The sequence below is a fragment of the Cupressus sempervirens genome, chromosome 10, assembly GCF_028749045.1.
Source record: "Cupressus sempervirens isolate cs-2001-9-10 chromosome 10, ASM2874904v1, whole genome shotgun sequence".
NCBI classification, from domain to species: Eukaryota; Viridiplantae; Streptophyta; class Pinopsida; order Cupressales; family Cupressaceae; genus Cupressus; species Cupressus sempervirens.
The window spans coordinates 637,791,334-637,812,165 of record NC_143127.1 but is presented as its reverse complement, the minus strand read 5'-3'; positions in this window follow the sequence as shown (position 1 = coordinate 637,812,165).

The following is a 20,832-nucleotide window of genomic DNA, read 5'->3' as shown; positions in this document are numbered from 1 at the left end:
AGATTGAAAAATAGTAACTAGTTGTGATTGGTGGTTTTCCCAAATTGGGTTTCCACGTTAAATTTTGGTGTCGCATGTGTTAATATTATTTGCTTTATGTTTTTACAACTAAGTTAAGTAAGGTTAATCACATTTAATATCTTAAGATCTACATCTTTAGTGTTAACCGAGTTACAACTAGTTATTAGTTTATATTACGCTAATAGCTTATAGGGACTTTTGGATTTTCTTTTGTGGTAACTGATTCACCCCTCTCCCCTTTGTTAGTGTAAAAAATTAATTATTATTACACTTTACTTAAGTTTACTTAGGTCAATGCATTAATTTATTATTATTAGTTAGACACCTAGGAGTATGCATACTCATATGATTTTTTTTGTTGACAACATAGGAGTTAGCAACTCTAATTTAGCACATGGTGTCTACAATACAGGATTTTGCATATTTATTTGAGTTTTCATGTAGACAACATAGTTGTTTTCACTCTAATTAAGCACATGGTCTTTACAACATCTTTTAACATGGCACACCTATGTAAGCTTATCCTCTCATTATTGCACTAACTTTTGTGCTCAATGGAGGATAATCCACTCTTGGTGGACATGTGCTTAGTTGTGAGGCTTATTAGTTTGTTGACTCCTAGTTAGTCTAGAGGCCTTTATATTCAGGCATTCCTAGTGTGTATGCACATCAATTCAATTTCATATTGTAATTATGATCATACTTTATTGGTCCATATTGTGCTAGTGCTTGAGCTTCTTGATCTTGGGTGATTTTTCTCTAAGAAAAATTCTTACATGGTATCAGAGCTGAGGGAGCTTCTCTTCACATAGCCATTGGAGACCATTTTTTCTTCACCTCTTGAAGGACCGCTATTTAGATCTAGAGTATCATAGTCATTGGGAGTGTCTAGAGTCAAAGTATACCTCACCATTGCATTTGAAGTGTTGAATCAATGAATTTTGACTATAAATATGCCTACCCTAGGCCATAGTCAAATTTGAGGAAATTTTTTTTTTTGCAAACTGACACCTGAAGGCCCAATTTGAAAAATTTTATATGATCATTTTTAGATCTGTGTAATTTATTTTCAGATTAGTATTTAATTTTTGACTTTGCAATTTTCAAAATTTCTCTACAATTTTTGGATTCTTTTTTGAATTTTTTTGGCCTATTAGGCCTGTAGAGAAGCATTTTTTTTGTAAGAATTGGGTAGTCAAATCTCAGTGCCGATAGGATATTCTATTACAAAAACCAATATATTCAATATTCCAAGCAGATTGGACTTCATCTAAGCTGAAAAAATATTCCATAATTAACCAGTGGTCACAATTATTCTGGCCATGAAACAACACAAAGCAACAATTCACATCTAGCAGCCTCTAAGCCATTGAACACATTGTGGCATTTTCCATTTATATACCCCACAAGAAAAAAATGGGGTGAATGTTGGACTAAAGTCCCACACCCACCTCTCGGCAACCTTGCACTAGCTATTGCAAACTATCGACAACACCCATGCTTCCCTCCTACCACGACATGTGTTCAACCCTCCCATGTTGGCCAAAGCCCATGTTAGCAACATCAAAATCTCCTGCTAATGACTCTAGCTCCTGTTAGCCCCTTCTTCCAACACCACCTCTTGAAATTCTTAGATCCCACCACATACGTAGACCCCGGCCACATCACAACAATAGGTACAATCAACATATAGTAGTCCATGTCAAGCCACATCTGTGCACAATCATATCCAGTTAGCAACAGTTAGCAAACATGTTGCACTGCCACGTAGGCCCCTCGATACAATTTTTTTGAGTCCACATCAATAGTTGACATCATTAATCATATAGTATGACTTGCCACTTCATCTAGTGGGCCCATTTTTTTGCTGACATCACCTTTTTATGAGCCTTAATTTGATAGTCATTTGACCGTCACTAGTAGGCCAAATTGCATTGTTGTGATGGCTATTTGGACATCAAATTTGACCTCGTAGTTTGCTAAGTAGACCCCTCTCCATATGTAGTTTTAATTTGACAGTCTAACTTTAGGAGGCCATATCTCATTCATTTGAACTCCAAATCATGTGATTTTTTTTTTATTATTGCTAGAATTTTCTAAATTTTTTAGTGGTACTATTATAATCTGGTTTTGGTGCATGGATTTGTCAAAAATTTTAGTTTTTGGTGATTATACCTGTCTAATCCTACATTTTTCAACTTTAAACACTTTGTACGAGCTCATTTGGATACATTTTTAGGTTCTATTTTTTTTTGAAGTGCATATTTGTTCATCTACTTTCTAGATGTGCAATCAGATTATAGGCTTGTGTTGACAAAAATACCACTTTTAGAAATGGTTCCTTTTTTTGCATTGTATTGCTTTGATTAAACTTCAAATTTGTTGTATATTTGAGCTACATTGCTAAATACTAGATTTGAACTCCAAAAGGAGGTTGTAAATAGAAAAATCATAAGCCCACTTTTTTCCATTTTGACAAGTGGCCTATTGTAAATGCACTACATATAAAGTGCCAAAAGCATCATTTTCTGGGGGAGGGAGGGTGGGTTCCTTGATTGAGTGAATAGGGGTGTGTGTCTTGTGTTCTTGTGTCTCTCTTTCTCTCTTGTGCTCTTTTAATTCTTTGCATCATGGGTTCACCTAAAACTCCACTTCTAACTTGAAACAATTATTATACATGGAAAGATATTGTATGGAGTAGACTAATGGAAAAATGTTTAAATATATATGTTGATGGTACAATTGTAAAACCCACTGATGCTGATGTAAAAGTTGATTGGCAAGTTAAATACAACCAAGCTTTAGGAATTATTAGAAGTTGTGTTCATAGAGATCTCTTCTTCCACATTTCCAACTTTAAGGATGCCAAGAGTGCTTGGGAGAAACATGAAAGCTTGCATAGTAAGGTGGATGAGGAAAAGGAATTCCAAATTGAGGATGATCTACTTCTATTAGATCCTAAGAATTTTGACATACATGAATTCAAGACTATGTCAACAAAGCCAATGAATTGAGAGCACTACTTAAGGATTGTGGTAATCCCATGAAGGATGATATATTGATTCATCACATCTTGAAGAGGCTACCTTTAGAGTATGCATCTTTTGTTTCAAGTTACAACACTCATAGGTTGACCATGGGAAGTGCCTTCATTAAGTCTTCATTTGATGCATTTGTGTAAATATTGATGTTGGAACAATCCAAGTTGATAGATATGGGAATTCTCAAGTCATCCAAGTCTATGACATTGGTGGCTAGTAGTGAGAACCAAAATCAAGGAAAAAAAAGTTATACCAACAGCAAGAAAAAGTAGTGGAAGCCAAAATCACAATCAGAGACACAACAATCTTCCTCCTTGCAATAAGAAAATTCTTCTTCCAACAAGAAGGGAAACGAAAAGAAGAAGGATAAACTATTTTGTGCATATTGCAAGAAGCCAAATCATGATGAGCATCATTGCAAGATTAAGAGAATATATAAGTTGGAAAACTTACTTAGGACAAACAAAATCAATGTGCCAAATGCTTCCAAGGATTCAAATCCATCCACTTCACTAGGAAAAGGGCAAGCATTTATAGAAATTTCAAATTTTTTAGGGGAACAGATTCTTGACTCAGTTGCCTCATATCATATGGGTTCTTCAAAAGGACACTTCTCTTCATTGAAGTAGTCTAAGGTACCTCATATCTTTGTAGGGAATGATACACAAGTGGAATTTGAAGGGAAAGGACAAGTTGATATGGAAAATGGAGAGTTCAAAGATGTTCTCTATGTTCCTAACCTTAGCACAAATCTCCTTTCAATTTGCCAAATCACTCACTATGGAGGTGGCAATAAAGTTGAGTTCCAATGTGATTTCGTAATGGTGCACAATCTTAAAAATGATTCAATGGTTGTGGTGGGTAAAGTTAATCATGACACAAGGATTTATTCTTTCTCCCACTTTGTGCCTAAGTCTCCTTCACATGCTTTGTTGACACATTCACAATCACAAAGTAAATTATGACATCAGTAGTATGAACATCTTGCTTTTCGCTATCTTCATCAGCTTAGCTCCAAAAATATGGTCAAAGGTCTACCTACAATCAAATTTTCTATAGGTGAATGTTCAATTTGTTTAATGGATATGCATCTAGATGAGAAGTTTGACAAAGGGAATTCTTGGAGAGCATCAGTTGTTCTTGAGCTAGTTCACACAGTTCTAGTAGACCATTTTTTAGTGACATCAGTTAGCAAGGGTCACCGTGTCCTCACTTTCATTGATGACTTTTCACACTACACATTGGTTTACTTGTTGGAATTATTTTAGAATAACTAAGGGTAGGGGGGTGAATAAGTTATCCAAGGTCCAGATGTACAAATAAAACTTTTCTTAGCTTAGTGAACCCATAAAACATTCATATTCATGCATGCATACAAATGAATATGTGAATACTTAAAACTTGTAGGTTACTATCTAATCAAATTGCATAAATGTAAAGTATGAAACAAAACACATTAATTAGCACACTTGACACAATGATTTAACATGGAAATCCAATTTGGGAAAAACCACTAGTAACATGCTACTCCTTTTTCACTCTTCTGAAGTGATGCCCTATGAAAGGCCAACCCTATTAGAGGTTACAATACACACTTCTAAATGTGACCCAATTAAGGAATTTCAATCACCCTGTTAAAAGTAAGCCTTGTTAAATGACTTTAGGCAATTCACTTGGAATTCCACCCTATTAAAGGATTTACTAATGATTTTTAGATCAACCTTAATCCAAAGAATTTATCCTAGAATAATACAATTGTTAGAGAGTAACAAAGAGCTTTCATCTGACACAACTTACAACTTATCTTGTAGATTACAAATCTCTATTTAGTCCTCCACTCTTCTTAGCCTTTACACTTTGCAGTTCCAAAAACTTGTTCACCATTCAAGCATAAATCTCCTTAAGCCTTCTTGCTTAGCATGCCATGCATATTATTCTCTTGGGTCACTTGATGAAACAAAACCCATAATTCCTTCTCCTTCTTGGGTTCTCGCATATGACAACCTTGCTTCATGACCCAACATTCCTATTTATAGGAAATTAAGATACATTTCCATTTCCCATCATCTATTTTAGGGTTTTGGATGGATTAGGTAGGATACAATGTATCTACCCCATATATTATAACTCTTCTAGAAACTTCTTCCTAGAATCCATTTGAATTCACCTAAAAAATGGTTTACATCAAATTCTGTGCCACTAGCTCATCAATATTATCTTCCTTTTGGTTCACAAGTTTTAAGAAAATAAACTTGTTAGTTTATATTTGGTGAATCTATGATCTTTGCCATAATGCAACAACTTGGCATTATCAATCTTTTGATGCACGAAATATATTGCATCGCTCGACATCAACTATGAAATCACTTATTATCAACTAAAATTTATTGATTCTCAACATTAACTAAAATTTACTCAGCATCAACTATCTTTCTCGACATCCACTAGAATTTTCTTTCACTTAGCTCCAACTGACTTTCTACCATGATTGCACTAACTTTTCTCAGCACCTACTATCCACTCGGTCAAGCTTGGTAGATAAACTTTGTTTAACTTGTTCTTCTAAACTTTCTTAGTGTAGCCAACACTTGTAACCTTAAATAAATTATCAATATATCATTTCATCACTGTCATACCTAAACCTTACACTTCATTACATAATCATAACTCAACCTTTCTTCTAGGTACTTTTGTTACATCTTATTGATCAAAACCTCCTCATTAATCAACTAACTACTAAGTAATAGTAATTTAATCTATAAGAAATTTTCTTACCAACAAATAGTAGGTTTGACATTAGTGACAAAACAATGATTGAAACAAATAACAATCTCCCTCGTAACAATCTTTCTAGTCAATGATCTTCAATGGTCTTTTCAATCAAATTTTAACACTACTTTCTTAATCACATGAATGAAGTGTTTAATAAGTTTCTAGCCTTCAAGAGTGATGTTGATAAGAAATCAAGTAAAGCCATCAAGGTTCTTCAAATGGACAATGAAAGTAGTTATGTGAAGTCAAGACTTAGAGACTTTTGTGAACTTGAGGGTATTGATCTTCAAAATCCTGTAGCATTTAGTTTGCAAAAGACAAGCATTATAGTAATTAGGATTGTAACTCTTAAGTCAATGGCAAGTTGTATGATTAAAGCTAAGTCTCTTGATCCATCACTTGAGGTAGAAGCTTTAAGTAGTGCCAATCACATCCTTAATAGGTATCCTCATAATTTATTAGGTGGAATGACTCCTTTTGAGGCATGGTGTGGAAGAAAACTAGATGTGAAACAATTTAGAGTTTTTGGTTGTCTAGCATGGACACACATATCTTCAAGCAAATATAAGGCACCACCACCAAGGCCTTGTACTTTCATTAGATATGAAGAAAGTGTTAAGTCATATAGACTTATGGATCCTAAGACTTGTGAGATATTCATAGAGAGGAATGTTCACTTTTAGGAAAGTTCACCTAGCTTATCCTCTAATCTTCTCCATACTTCATATATTGTGGAAATTGATAGTGACAACAGTGATAGTGATTCGAAAAGTTTACTTGTGAGGGATCCTTGTGATAGATGAGTAACAAGTTCACAACATCAATAAATTCTACATGCATACATTGCTACAATGATAGGTCCACATAATTCAGTATAGTTTGGTACACCTTTTCTTTTAGTTCCAAAATTAGGGGATGACTACATGATAGATATTTTAGGTTTGTTTGTGGAGTCCTACATGGAAAATTTGGAAGACATATTGATGATATATGGGTAAGTGCACAAAGTTGTGGTGCCAAAAGGGGGGTATAAGTGGACACCTTTTTCTTGAAATCTGCAAATTTTGAACTTCAACAAGAATTTGGAGATAGTTACACTCAAAATTTTTAGATATGACAAAACAAAAGTCGTAGTCCTTTGAATCTAGTTTCTAAACTACTATTTTTTTTTTCAAAATGGTTTAGTTTTAGGTCCTCAAAAAAGAGGGCCACAAAAAGTGGTACTGTTTATTCCAAAAAAACATAACACAATACTAAGTGTGGCCCCCCTAAAATTTTAACTTTTTTTTTGAAATTCTTTAATCTCTCTCGTCAAAAGTTACTTAACACTATGTAGTTTATCCCAAATTTTTCGGGTAATTTTATAATGTGTATTTTTTTTTAATGAATTTTTTAACTAGACACATCCCAAAAATGTGAAATATCTGTGTGCTCCCCCTAGAAATAACTGAAAACTAATCTAAAATCAAAACCTTTTTTTTTCAAAGTGTGTAGAATGGAGTCTAGTTTCTAAAAAATTAAGTTATTACAAAATTTGATGAATGAGCTAAAATCTATAGCCCAATTAGTACATGGTGGTTTTTGACAAACAATGAACATACATTGAAAAGAGATTATAGATGAAAGGCTTGAAATAGTTCAAATTAAAAATAAATTATATGGTTAGATAGCTAACACAGAGACCTATAATGCTATGTAACCTGATCTTATCGATACCCAACCATGAGAAATCTTGAAGGGGAGCATAGAAGAAAAAATAATAATTTTTTGTATGTTTGCTAGAAAACACGTCTTAGGCCTGTTCATCAAATCCAAACCTTTGGGTTGGATCTCCAAAGAAAAACCAAGCCTTAGGCTTGGGTTTAATTAAGGTTTAAATAGTGCATGTGCCCTATAGCGTGCATGCGCTATTTAAACCTCAGTTCTAAATAGCGCGTGTGTGCTATAGTGCACACGCACTATAGTGCACATGCACTATTAAGATCTAAGTTGCAAAAGAGAACTATGTGGGGGGGGGGGGGGGATAGGGGAATGGCTATGTGTGTGCATGAAAGAGATAGAGAGAAAGTGGGGGATAGGAGAGGGGGGAGAGTACAGGATGGGAGAGAGAAAGTGAGAAAGAGTAGGGGTGGCAAAGAGAGTATAGGATGAGAGAGAGAGAGTAGGGGTGGCAAAGAGAGGAAGTGTGAGAGAGAGTGCAGGATGGGGGAAAGAGATTTAAAGTAGGGGATGGGACAGAAAGGAAGTGTGAGAGAGAGTACAGGTTGGGAGAGAGAGATTAAGAGTAGGGGATGGGGGAGAGAGAGAGTAGGCGATGGAAGACAGAGTGGGAGAGGAAGAAATTAAGAGAGAGGAGGATGGGAGTGCATGTGTGTGAAAGAGAGAGAGTATGGAATGGGAGAGGGGGAAGACAAAGTAGCTCAAGAGAGAGTAGGGGATGGAAGAGAGAGTAGGCGATGGGAGAGGGAGTGGGAGAGGGGGAGAGAGGGGGGAATAGAAATGTGTGTAAGAGAGAGAGAGAGAGAGAGAGAGAGAGAGAGAGAGAGAGAGAGAGAGAGAGAGGGAGATGGAGAGGGAGGGAGAGAGAGAGAGAGAGAGAGAGAGAGAGAGAGAGAGAGAGAGAGAGAGTAGGGGATAGGAGAGAGTGTGAAAATTTAAGAGAGACTAGAGGGTAGCAGAGAGAGAGAGAGAGAGAGAGAGAGAGTGAGAGAGAGTAGGCAGTGGGAGAGGGAGAGCAAGTGAGAGAAAAAGTAGGGAATGGAAGAGGAGAGAGGGGGGATGGGTGTGTGTGTGTGAAAGAGAGAGAGTCAAGAATGAGAGAGGGGAGAGAGAGATAGAGAGAGTAGACAATGGTAGAGGGATGGGAGAGAGAGAGAGAGAGAGAGAGAGAGAGAGAGTAGGCGATGGGAGAGGGAGTGGGAGGGAGAGAGAGGTGGAATGGAAGCATTTAAGAGAGATAGAGTAGGGGATGGGAGAGAGTAGGCAGTGGGACAAGGACTGCGAGAGAGAGAGAGGGGGGGAATGGGAATGTCTATTTATTTATAAGAGAGATAGAGTAAAGGATGGGAGAGAGAGTGAGAGTTTGAGAGAAAGTAGTAGGGGATGGGAGAGAGAGTGAGAGTAAGGGATGGGAGAGAGAGAGAGATAGAGAGAGAGAGAGAGAGGGTAGAGAGGAAGAAAGAGAACTTGAAAGAGATAGATAGTAGGTGGTAGGAGAGGGAGTGGGAGAGGGAGAGGGAGAGGGAGAGAAATAGGGGGGATGGGAGTGTGTGTGACAGATGTAGAGAGTAGGGGATGGGAGAGAAGAAGAAGAGTGGGGGGATAAGAGTGTTTGTATCTATGAAAGTGAGAAAGTAGGGGATGGGAGAGAGTGTGAAAGTGTGAAAGTAGGGGGTGGCAGGGAGAGAGTAAAATGATGGGGGAGAGAAAGTAGGTAGTGGGAGAGGAAAAGAGAGAGGGGGGATGGGAGTGTGTGTGTAAGAGAGTTAGAGCAAGGGATGGGAGAGAGTGTGAGAGTGTGAGAGTAGAGGGTGGTAGAGAGAGAGAGAGTACAATGATGGGGGAGAGAAAGTAGGTAGTGGGAGAGGGAAAGAGAGAGGGGAGATGGGGGTGTATGTGTAAGAGAGATAGAGTAGGGGATGGGAAAGAGTGAGAGTGTGAAAGAGTAGGGGATGGGAGAGGAGAGAGAGAGTAGGGGATGGGGGAGAGTGTGAGAGTGTGAGAGAGTATGGGATGGGAGATGAGATAGAGAGTAGGGGATGGGGGAGAGAAAATAGGTGGTGGAAAAGAGAGTGGGAGAGGTAGAGAGAGCTTGTACAAGATGGGAGAGAGAGAGAGTAGAGAGGGAGAGAGAGAACTTGAGAGAGAGAGATAGTAGGTAGTAGTAGTGTGAGTGTGAGAGATAGTAGGGGTTGGTAGAGAGAGTACGACGATGGGGGAGAGAAAGTAGGCAGTGGGAGAGCGAGAGAGAGGGGGAATGGGAATGTGTGTAAGAGAGACAAAGTAGGGGATGGGAGAGAAGAGAGAGAGTAGGGGATGGGGGAGAGAAATTAGGTGGTAAGAGAGGGAGGGGGAGAGAGATAGGGGGGATAAGAGTGTGTGTGAGAGATATAAAGAGCCAAGGATGGGAGAGGAGAGGGGGTGAGAGAGGTAGAGAGAGTAGGTGGTGGGAGAGGGAGAGTGAGAGAGAGTAAAGGATGGGAGAGAGTAGGAAGAGAGAGAGGGAGGGGATGGGAGAGAGAGTAGGGAGGATAGAGAGTAGGGAGGATGGGGAGTGATGTGTTTTGAGATAGTGTGTACAGGTTATAGTGTGTACGCACTATCTCAAATCACCAAAAAATGGTCAAAAACCATCCTTGGGGCCCATTTCATCCATTTTTAACTTTTGGTCTGTTATGCTCTCTATTATTCTGACAAAAAACACGGGTTTCAACATAGAAAACACTATTTCAACACTTTTGGAAGCTAGCAAACACCAAATTCAATCATTGGATAAGTGATTTGAATTTTTTTTGAATATTCGTTTAATAGAAAAGGTTAGTGCAATCCATTTTAAATATTGTTTGTTGCTATATAGATACAAATTTGATTATAATTTGATATGTTATGTAATATATAGTGAATTCATTGAAAATTGTATGTTTGAATGAAATGTTATTTCGAAATGGTTAGAAATTTGACAAGTCGTTTGATATATATTGTGTATTCATTCAAATAATTATAATTTTTATATGTAATTGAATAATTTTTAATTTACACATTTTAAGTAATTCGGATGTTTGAATAATTTGACATGTAGAAATCATCATCATGCCAAGGAAGAAACCAAAGATTCAAACAAATGCAGATAGGGAGAGAGATTCGACAATTAAAAGAGATAAAATGAAATTACTATGTGAACAAAGAAAATTGCAAAGCAATGATGAAGAATTGAATTTCGAAGAGGATCAAGAACCACTAGTACAAAGAAACAAGGAGGAAGAATTAGAAAGACAAAGAGAATGAATGATATTCTTACACTCAAGAAGACAATTGAATTGTGAAGCTACACCATCCTCCAATGTTGGAGTCATATCATCTGCTACACCATCTTTGAATGTTGGAGTCATATCATCTACTACACCATCTTCGAATGTTGGAGTCATATCATCCGCTACACCATCTTCCAATGTTGAAGTCATATCATCCTCTCATGTTGAAGAGACACTAATTTATAGATCTGATGATATACACACTCCATCATGTCATTTGAAAGCACAACATCAACACATCAAGTAGGTGATATTCCATCTTTTACATCTTATTGCCAAGGCACATCATCTTTGGTTCAAGGCACACAATACACTCAACCTTATATTGATGTTCAAAATGTTGAGAGAATTAAAGAGATTAGAACACCTTCCAGAATTCATTTTAGAAAACCAAAATATTTGATTGATATTGATACTAATATTTTGAAATCAATGCTTGACAAGATTAGCAAGCGTACTTGTCAAAGAAAAGTTAATCATATGTGGAGATTATTTTTTGAAGAATTAAATATTACAGGTTAATGCCAATTATTTATTGAAATGATGAGAAATTTGAAATTTAGGCCTATCATGAAGATTCTTGGGCTAAGAACGATGGATGATTCAAATGAAAGAAATATTGTAAAGAATCTAATGAGTGCTTATGACAAAGTGGGTTCTAAATCATGTAACAAAGATAGTAATATCACAAGACGAGTACTCACATTGACAATAGTAAGTAGCCAAATGAAGAAAGCTCGACTCATGAGAAAGACAAGAAAAACATTAAAAATTGGTAGAGGTACCTTAAGGAGAGCCATGCTAAGGCATGAGAGATTAGAAGATCCAACAAAAAATGAGTTATGGACATTTAGCAGTAGACTACGCGAAAGGATAAAGAAATTAGTGAAGCCTTGAAATCATTGATCGAAGATTTTTGGAAAAATAACACACGCGTTTCTCCTAATCAAAGAGATGTTGTAAGAAGGAGGATTGGTAGCCAAAATCATGAGCCACATGCAAAACATTTTTTGAACTCAACTCAGACACAATTTTTTGCAAAATTTATTAAATACTCAAATTCGAATAAGTCAAAGATTTTTTGAGATGGGTAAACCTTTTTATGTGAAAATAAATCAAACATGCAGAACTTGTTGTTGTAGGATACATATTGATTTTTCTAACCATTTTGATGTTTTTAGGAACATATGCGTAGTTTTGCATTCTCAATTTATTTTGCAAGATTGTGACATAAAAGAGCCACCAAGATCTTCAAGGGAATTCATATCCAACATTTTATGTGAAATAGGGGACAACCAACAATTTTACAAGACATCATGCTTGGATGGTACGTGATTATTTTGTGGTTCTTTGCAACTTTTATCAACTTGTCAACATATGGATAGTACACATGCAATTGAAAATGAAATAGTAGACTATGGAAAATTCAAGAGAGTCTCATATGCTCTAAAAGATGGGAAACATGGTAAAAGATGTGATCTAGTTATTGAAAAGATTCCAGTGTATGAGTTCATGAAGATTTTTCGTGAAAAGATTATTTACGAGTATGCAAGGCATACCCATAGAGCTCGATGGTTGGATTTGCAATTCAAGTTGTGCAAGGATACGTTTCCATTGGATACCATTGTTTCGATTGTACATTTTGCAGAGAACTACACACTACAACCACAAAATGAGGTGCAAGAAAAGTATTATACATCTTAATAGGTTTCCATATTTGTTCACATAACATTCATGCATTCACCTAAAAGTACAGAGGATGATAGGAAAATTTTGAGGGAGTACCATTTTTACATTAGCGATGATCGATCACATTCTACAGAGTTTGTACATGGTTGTTTTCAACTATTTTATGGAGATTTGGCTAATAGGGGCATATCATATCGTCAACACATTATTTGGTCAGACAATTGTGCATCTCAATTCAAGAATGCATGGATGTTCTATTGGTTGATCAGGATGCACAGGTTGTGTAGAATTCAATATATGTTGAATTTCACAGAGGCTAGTCATGGTAAGGGAGATCACGATGGTGCAGTGCATGCATTAGAAGAGGCTTGGCTCATGAAAAAATAAAGTACAAAGATGGAGCAATATTCATAGATGCAAAATCCAGCATTCCAATGGTGTAACACTACAATGAGTCCAGGTAAGGAAGGTGAGTCTACAGTTTGTAGATTTTTTTGGTTGATAGATAATACTAACATTGCATCATATCAGGATTGTTGCACACTAATAGGATCTAGTGAGTTACACTCTTTTAGAAGCTCTGATGCAGGTTCATGAAGTATCCACACATGAAAAATGGCATGCTATTGTCCATCATGTGCAGAGGAAAATTGGGATGACTGTGAGTCAACTGAATTGGTGGACAAATGCGATATATGGGTTTTCGACCCAATTGACACCTATCGTCCCCCACAAGCACTGGAAATGGTAGAGGTGGATTCATCTATTGACTTTGACCACTTGTCAGATCTAGTGCAACCTGGTAATATATATATATATATATATATATATATTTATATATCTTTGTAATTTTAATATGTAACTTTATAACTTTTACCCAAGTATTTTCTGAATTAATGACTGCATTTTGTACATTTGTCACTGCAGGCCATGTTTTTGTTATTATTGCACCTAAAGACAATGAAGAAGGGATAGATTATTATTTGGTTAGAGATGGTGAAGGTTTAGAGTACCATGTCGGTGCGGTGGTTGTAACAGGCACATGGCTTAGACGATATCCTATGAAGAATCCTAACTTGTGGTTATTTGAGGATTGGCAAACAGAGAGGAAGATTCTTCATTATTCAAACTTTGTTTTTGCATCAAATGTCCACTTGATAAAATATGGTGGAAAACCACATAATAAGATTCTTTGGAAAGTTCGCGAATCAGACCATGAGGCAATACTTGAGACATTAAAATGTCAAGCAGATCCAGTTGGCTCATTAGATTGAATTGGGAGAGAGAGAAAAAGTGATCAATTGGATCCAAATACAATGTTACAACCTCTTCCCTAAGACTATCACATGACTAAGGTGGACTGTATTGTTATGATGTGTAAGTGATGAGATTTAGTTTTGATTTTTTTAGAATCTAGATACATTATTTGAATTTATATTAGATTCTTTAATAGGACCCATTTTTGTAATCTTATCTTAGATTTTTTATTGTGCTAATTCTTCATTTGTAGGTCACCAAAGAAGAGGGCTAATAAAGTTGACGCACAAGTGATAAAGGGTGAGGTGCCAAAATCATCTGTGAAATGGTATTATCAATTCACATCCTCAATAGTTATTAGTGTTCTTTGTTCAAGTACCATTGTATGCTAATCATCTTATGCCTGGAATTGTAGAGGCTAAATTATGTCAATAATAAGGTTTGTAGCATCAATACTAAGGTTTTTAGCATCAATTGGTCACGCTAAGTATAGTAGTTGCATCATGAATCCTTCTGAACCAATATGACTAAGATTCTCTGAAGAAGACTAAACCATATCATCTGTCTACTCCCTCTTTATATAAGAGTTTGTCAAACAATGAGAATGAAACATTGATTATTACTCCCCCCTCAATGTAAAATTCTCATTGATTGCATTTTGTAAAGTTTTAAGTCACTATCAACCTCTATATCTTTGTATTCTTCTTATCATCAAATTACACAACAATGAGAATATGAACGATGACTTCTTCACATGAACCTAACAATTATAAATGCTACACCTTAATAAATGTTTGGGCTTGGTCTTTACCATTCACGCTTATAATACAATACATTGGCTTCATTTGTATTTGAAATTATTTATTATGTTTGTTCCAAAAGTCATTCTTCATTTTCCAATATGAAAATGCGACTATCATGAAAGGCATAGTCTTATAATTTGTAATTTGTATAATGGTATAAAAGCTTGGTTGTGGGTTTGAATCCATACAACCTATGATGAGTGAATAATGTCATGCAAAACACCCTTCATTTCTTTTTCTATTTCAAGAACATTCAACTATAATTACCACCATTACCACTACCAAGGGATGAAGTCTTGTAAGCTTATAGGTAAAATTCTGATTGGTAGCGATCTCCTTAACAAGGTCATCACCAACATTGGTGATCTTGCTACGAGGCAGATTAGTATTAGTGTCCAATGCAATACTCTCCTTCTAGTTGAGAAGCATATTTGACCCATTATCCTAATTGATTTCCTCCCCAATTTTTTCATTTCCCTCATGACCCTCCTTCTCATGCATTTATTCTATTTATTCTTCTACCTCCTCCTCTACTTGGCCATTTTGCAACACCATCTCGATGGAACTCTAGCCTTCCTCAAAACCATTATACATCACCTCTCCTTCTTCAAGATATTCTATAAAAAGTTCCTCAACCCTTGAACCTTTCAAAACCCCAATCTCAATGGAAGGCTTCTAGACCAAAGGAACTAGTAGATCCATTTCTTTAAGAGAAAGAGACAACAAATCCAATTTCCTAGTGACTAGATGGAAAATTGGGGAAATCATTTCAATTAGTTGTAAATCGAAAGGAATTATAAGTAAACTATATCAATATAATTTAATTAATAATAAAATGAATTTATTACTCTAACATATAGTAAATTATTTTTCACACAAAGGTGTTGAATTTGATGCTTACCAGATTTACATACATGTGTAATAAATAATAAGTGTTGTAGCTTTGGGATCAAAACTATAAAATGAAGGATGTCATACTACATTCACAGAGGTACCAAAAAGAAAATGTGTATTCTTCATAACTGCATTTGAGTCTCATGTATTATCATTTTCAGCTATTGACATCAGAGATTCCTTTACATCTTCATCATTGTATTGATCAACGAGTCCTTATTGCACTCACTAGTTCTAAGCCAATGACTAAGGCATGAAAGAGTTTACATTAAAATTTCATTAGTACTAAAATTCAATATAAAATTCATAGGCACAATTGAGTGATAACTTTGATGGTTTTTGTAGGGTCTTATTACTCCTAACCATCAATGTATCCCTAAGGTGTATATACAGAGGAATTATCAGCAAGTTGTAAGAAAATATTATGTTTTATGTGTAAATATATTTTATTTTTTATATAAAATAGTTATTTATTCACATATAATTTTGATTGTAACATTTCGAGTTATAGAAGATTCTAGACTAATGGACTAGTGAGCATGTTAGGAAGACCTCATTATATACACCATCTCCCACTTGTTGGCAATTAAAGACAATTAGGGATTTATTTTGTTCCCCTAGTTGGAAAGAGTATATATCTAATGATGTACATTTCACACCTATATGGCATTATTGGGCATATGTTTTGTATAATTTTTTCTATGTATGTCATTTTTTACATATATTTCATGTATGACATTATTAGACATATGCTTATGATGTTTCAAATTATTGATAAATGAATTATATGATATTATTAGACCTTATGGAATCAACTTTGATTTTTTGTTATCACATTGGTTTGATGCTTGTATTACTGGATTAATTGATTGGATGCTAAGATTTGATGATTGTGAATTTTAAGATATAATATTTTGGAAAATCAAGAAATTTCATAATGCACATTACCTTAGACCCATACAAATGTTTTTATATTTAAAGATCAATAGTTACCCATAGCTTACAAAGTTTAGCACCTTTATGTTGGTTGAATTCTTTGTTGAAATTTGTGACTATGGCTACATGAATGGTTTGAACGTATGATTTTATCACATGTTCTAGATGTTTTTGCATGTGAATGGTTTTATGCCACTTTAATTTTATGCCTATAAAACACTATATACAATGATGCTTCTTGTTAGCTTCAATAAGACCCTATCTTGCCCAACATGCTAAAACCTCAATAACGATGTTTTTTTTGTTCATAGTTTGAATACCCATGTTTGTAGAGTTTGATTCTATTAGTTTGATTTTATTAATAGCCCCATGATATATTTTTAAATATTCCACATGTTTGGTTTTATATTCAATCAATCAACATATTTTCCTTTTAATTCTTCCACATTTAGCATATCCATCTAACAATGAACTTATGATACTCCCATCAAGAAGTGCATGATTGCATGGTTTTATGGTGGATGTCCCTCTCTTTTTTAAATTCCAAATTTATTCATCTACATGAGTAAGGGAGATCAATTCCATTTCTTTCAATTGTATTTAAAGGTCATTAAAGTTTTTTCAAACAATGTGATTAAATAAATATTATTTAGCATTTACCTCTATCATCAAGGTTGATTCATTCCTCCAAAATTGAAAGCCAAACTTAACATAGAAAAGTAAAGCAAGCCTCAACTATAATCTTATTAAACACTGTGAATTCAAATATCTTTGATGGGGCATATCTCGGAGCTCATGTGAGATATGGATGAGGTTCTAGTTCCTAGAGGACTGTGTTGAAGAGACCTACAATAACCTCACTCACTTTTTGGAGATTGCATTCCATTTTCATTCTACAATGACATCTCGGGTGATGTTGAAACTTGCAGTGTTGGCCAGTAAAAAGTTGCCAACTACCAAATCTCTTTCATCTTTTATCATGGGATCAAACTACCTACTCCATTAGCTCCAGGTGGCCGTATAAACCCTATCCCCAACCTTTTCCTATCCCCTTTAGTTCTCGAACATTCTCAAGCACGCTGAACCAGAATGTCCCTAAGGGTCACTAAATGTGATAGGGCTGCAATCTTTGATGGGGCATATCTCAGAGCTCGTACAAGATATGGATGAGATTCCAATTCCTATAGGACCATGTTGTAGAGACCTACAATAACCTCTCTCTCTTTTTGGAGATCACATTCTATTTTCATTTTACAATGCCATCTCGAGTGATGCTGAAACTTGCAGTGTTGGCCAGTACAAAGTTGCCAACTACCAAATCTCTCTCATCTTTCATCATGGGATCAAATTGGCTTCTCCATTAGCTTCGGGTGGTTGGGTAAACCCTATCCCCAACCTCATCCTATCCTTTTCAATGCTTAAACATTATCTGACACGCCAAACTAGAATGTCCCTAAGGGTCACTAAATGCCATAGGGCTGCAATCTTTGACGAGGCGTATCTTGGAGCTCATGCAAAGTATGGATGCAATTCTAGCTCCTACATAACCATGTTGTAGAGACCTACAATAACCTCTCTCACTTTATGGAGATCACACACTATTTTCATTTTACGACACCATCTCGGGTGATGTTGAAACTTTGTAGTGTTGGCCAGTACAAAGTTGCCAACTGCCAAATCTCTCTCATCTTTCATCGTGGGATCAAGCTATCTACTCCATTAGCTCCGAGTGGCTAGGTAAACCCTATCCCCAACCTTGTCTTATCCCCTTCAATGCTCGAATGTTCTCAGGCACGCTCAACCAGAATGTCACTAAGGGTCACTAAATGCCACAGGGCTGCAATCTTTGATGGGGCATATCTCAGAGCTTGTGTGAGATATGGATGAGATTTCAGTTCCTACAGGACCGTGTTGCAGAGACCTACAATAAACTTTGTCACTTTTTGGAGGTCACACACTATTTTCATTTTATGACACCATCTTGGGTGATGCTAAAACTTGCAGTGTTGGCCAGTACAAAGTTTCCAACTGCCAAATCTCTCTCATCTTTCATCGTGGGATCAAATTGTCTGCTCCATTAGCTCTGGGTGGCTAGGTAAACCCTATCCGCAACCTTATCTTGTCCCCTTCAGTGCTTGAACGTTCTCAGGCACACTAAACCAGAATGTCCCTAAGGTTCACTAAATGCCATAGGGCTGCAATATTTGACGGGGTATATCTTAGAGTTCGTGCAAGATATGGATGAGATTCCAATTCCTACAGGACCATGTTGCAGAGACCTACAATAACCTCTCTCACTTTTTGGAGATAACATTCTATTTTCATTCTACAATGCCATTTTCATTCTATAATGCCATCTCGGGTGATGCTAAAACTTGCAGTGTGTGATGGAAGGATCTTAATTATATTGTTGGAAAGCGTATCTAGCATGTCATTTTTGGAAAGAAAAATCACGGAACTTGGTAAATATTTCATAAGTTAATGAAATGTGTTACTACCAGATTATGTAAACTTAGGATTATATGATCTCCAAGAGTTTGGTTATGTTCTTTAGCGCACCTTGGATGCAAGGTAGTGTGTAGCTTCTACTCCATCTTTGTGAGTAATGTTAGTCACTTTGTATATGTAAATTGGTTTTCAATTGGGTATGTTATTTTCAACCTTAATGGTGATGAAGGATTAGCTTGAATAAGCTTGTAACTATCTAGCCACCAAATTTTTTGTGATTCCATCAAATGTGGATTTTGTTTGTATTTATTTATTTATTTTTATTTTTCGTGCTCTCGACCTTTGAGGCTTTTAATTTAAACTTGTGCACTTTGGTTTTTGAAATTTTATGTTCTTGAGGTGGCTAGGAGGTATGTTCTATGTTGCTAGTTATGTGTTGTGATGTTCTCTATCAGGTTCAATGTAGAACATTGATAGAATGTATAAGGGAGTAGATTGCAAAGAACATACCATTCTCCTTTTTGTAAAACACTATTTATTATGTTTTAATTAAACTCACTTTTAAATCCTATCTTCCACTTGGACCCATTCCTCTTTTGGCAATCCATGAGATTTCCAATTCTTATTAATTCAAGTAGAGACAAGATGAACCAGATTAATACAGTGACCTATAGATCGAAGGAGGATGGTTAAGAAATGGTCTACCAGAGATCAGCCAAGGATAGGGATAGCATAGTAAGAAAATGATTATTTATCTTGTGGATATAAGTCTTTTATATAACAAACCATTTATATGCATAGTAAAAGAACTGAATATAGATTTGAGACATATTGATCACCTGTAGTCTGATCATCTTCACAAGTATGCAAATTTTTTTTCACTGTTTCATGCGAGTTTATTGAACTTTCTTTATGAGGTCATTTATAGATGGGATGTTCAAAGGTTGAGTTCCTATGGGCTGTCAATACTTTGACTATACATTAAGCCAACGATTATCAATATGGGAAAAAATGGTAGTTGTTGTATATTGAAGTACTGAGAAGATGGCCTTGCCCTTCCCCAAGAGTTTCAGAAATGGGAGACATTAGGTAAGAGAGTGAAAATGTTACTATCATGTAACCGCACATGACACAATTGGAAATGCAAATTTTGATGGTAATCATTTTGTGATAAGGGAGAGACTAGGGATGATCATTGTTACTATCTCTTTAGTAGTGGAATTTTGTTTTCTCTTGAATTTAGTGGTGGGGGGTCAGTGGTAAGTCTCCTTGGATATTCCTTCTTATGATGTTAGTGACAAGTGTTGCTCTTTAAAAACACTTGTACAATCTTTTTTAAATTATTAGATAAAAATAGAGAATTGTAAGTATTAAGCATGATTAGCCTTTAGTTCCTAGAAGATCTTTATTTCCCCATCAATGCATTTAGAAAGTTAAGTTTTAAGAAGATCATAAATAGAAAAAATTAGAGAAGCAATTTAAACATTTATATTGATTGGAAACATGTGAGTCTTGAGTTTCCTCTTCCTTTTAAAGAATGTTCCTTAGCTAGCAAACCTAATTCCACATTCCATAAGAGTGTCATTACGCTAAAGATTTAGGAAACCAATTGCTCTAAGATAAAGCTTCCCGGTCAATAATAATCTAGCCTATTGAGGTACATAATAATTCTCAATTAAACTTGTGTTAATTTAGTATTAATTTTGTAATTAACTACAATTTCAATACCTGTGTACATGGGGTGATTGAGAAAACTATTTGAGGTCCAATTTGAAAATATATTTGTAAGGATCTTGACCAAGGTTCACAAGTTCTATGATTAATACATTCATTTAGGCTAGAACCTCACTACAAAAAAATAATATATAAAAAAGATAGTGAATAACATCATGTCTAGACCCAAATCAACCAATGAAAGTCAAATCAGCATAATGTGGAACA